The 2,292-nt window shown below is 51.7% G+C and overlaps 1 pseudogene; it reads right to left on the bottom strand.

Moving 5' to 3' along the window:
* Nucleotides 1-1,140: 1,140 nt before the first annotated feature.
* Nucleotides 1,141-1,796, bottom strand: LOC113266713 (electrogenic sodium bicarbonate cotransporter 4-like; annotated as a pseudogene).
* Nucleotides 1,797-2,292: the final 496 nt, after the last annotated feature.

The following is a 2,292-nucleotide window of genomic DNA, read 5'->3' as shown; positions in this document are numbered from 1 at the left end:
GTTTCAAGAAAAGGATAAGGCCATGGCCAGTAGGGAGGGCAATTACCACTTCTATGCTTGAAGGGGCCAGAAAGGAAGTGGATCCCAGAATTCAGAGGGAGGGGCCACAGGGTGGACCAGCTGCCTGACAAGTATAGGAGTCTCTGGTCAAGTGAACACAAGGTGGGGAAGTCAAGTCAAAGAGACTCAGCGAAGCTCTCGTGCCATGTAACCTCACACCACGCTTCATGCTGACTGAGCTGCCCAGAAGCCCAAAGGCAAGAGGGCTCATGGACGTGGTACATACTGGTGCCCTCGGGGCCCTGGGCAGATGGACAAATGTGAATCGGAGGGCAAGGGGGGAAGTAGGAGAAATGCATCACAGCACAAATGCTATATTCTTAAAACAGAAAATAAAGTTAGACTGGAGAGCTTTGGAGGTCATCTGAGGCAGCTCTGTGACTACTTTTTACTTCCTATGCTCTCCCTTCTGGAAAGGGTGGGAGGCAGGCAGGTGAGCAGAAGTGTTGTAGGGCACAGCACTGGCACCAAATATCTGTTGACTGATGCATGTTATGAGGGGACTCTGGGAGGTGAGGAGCTTCCCCATGGTTCAGAAAACACGTCAGATTAAGCATTATTACGGCCACTTCACTGGGGCTTCCACGGGCCCCATGTGGTCCCAACAGCACCCCAGCATCTAAGTGCTTCCCAAGCAACTGGAACTTTCAACCTAGATGAGAGCAAGGAAGAAAACTCCAGATCCACAACCCCCAAACGTCCCCACACCTGTAGCGAGAAGAGTTCAACAAAATTCCTAGTAATCCAGATAACTTACTTCCAACTGGAATGTATTAGGCACACACACTTCAAACATTGTTACATACATCTCTCTTTTCACCCCATAGCTTTTTTCAAACAAGGAAGCAGAATAGGTGAGTTCAATCACTCCTTCTAACGTTTCTGAGCTAGTCAGTGACCAAGCCAGGATCCCCATGTCCTCATGCAAGGACCTCAGTTTACTCTGTACACTCCCAACCCAACACACATTTTTTGTTATTAAAAATTATTTTATTTTGCTTGGTTAAGATGGAAGACACATGGATAGTTGTCAGGTTGTGATGGGGAAGGTCTGCCTCAAGGTCACTTGAGCTCTCATCCCTAGGAGCAGTTTTGGGTGGAATCAGTCTCTCCTTGAAGAGCTATGTGCATAGTTGTTGACTGCCTCTGAACACCTATCTTCAGGATAGGAGCCAGGAAGACAGAGATGCCCGTCAGGATGAAGACGATGGTGCCCGTCACTCTTAGTTCCCTGACCCCCAGGAACTGGGGCTGCTCCCCAGGGGCGCTGGTCTCCATCTCCATCCTGAGGCTGTCGATGTGGGCGATGGAGATGACAGTGGCCGCCACATACTAGGGGAGCCCCACGAAAGAACACAGGGCCATGAGGATGCCCACCCAGAACAGGTCCGGATGGCAGCCTGCTGCCTTCCTCAGCTTGTTCTCCTTCCGGTTGACTCTGACAGCGGTGATCTGCTGGTCCATGAAGACCAGGACGGTCACCAGCAGGGCGGGCAGGGTGCTCGCCAGGCACACCCACCAGGGGTTCTTCCCGAAGGGGGCCACGAACCAGCCTCATCAGGCCGAGTGGGCTTGATGACGCTGGGCACTTGCAGCTTGGGGGTCACCAGGCCAAAGCAGGCATCAATGCCACAGAACAGCAGGATGGAGAAGATGATGGAAAAGTTGGCTACCAGGGCTTGGACCTTGGTAGGGAAATAGCGGCTGAATTTGAACTTCTTCAGGGTCAGGGTCATGGAGTACGTCCCAAAGAAAAAGATGAAGGACACAAACACACACACACATACACACACAGACTGTCACACACAGTGATATCCAGCTGTCCAAGAAAGTCGCCTCCACCTAGTAACAGAGCCGTATCTAGCACAGTTCCCTGTACGTAGGGAGTGCTTAAAAACGTATTCTTTCATTCATCCCCTCCATGTACACGTCTATAGCTGAGCTCTCTCAGATACACACACATTCACACATATGTGCATGTGGGGGGACACATGGGGCCTCCAGCTGTGGGGGAATTACAGTCCCTTCCTGCTTCCTCCCAAAGCCACATCCACCTGACAACAGAGCAGGAGAGCGGAGTGGAGCGGGGCTATTGGCCTCTTCTTCCTCTAGGGTGAGGAGTAGGGAAGTGGGCCACCTACAGAGAGCCTCTCTCTCCCTCTCACTCTCTCTCTCTCCCTTTTCCAGGCCACACCTTACCTGCCTCACTGGATTTTCTTGATGTTATCAAAG

Source organism: Ursus arctos, unplaced genomic scaffold (assembly GCF_023065955.2).
Source record: "Ursus arctos isolate Adak ecotype North America unplaced genomic scaffold, UrsArc2.0 scaffold_9, whole genome shotgun sequence".
Lineage (NCBI taxonomy): Eukaryota > Metazoa > Chordata > Mammalia > Carnivora > Ursidae > Ursus > Ursus arctos.
This window is presented reverse-complemented; position numbering and strand designations above follow the sequence as displayed.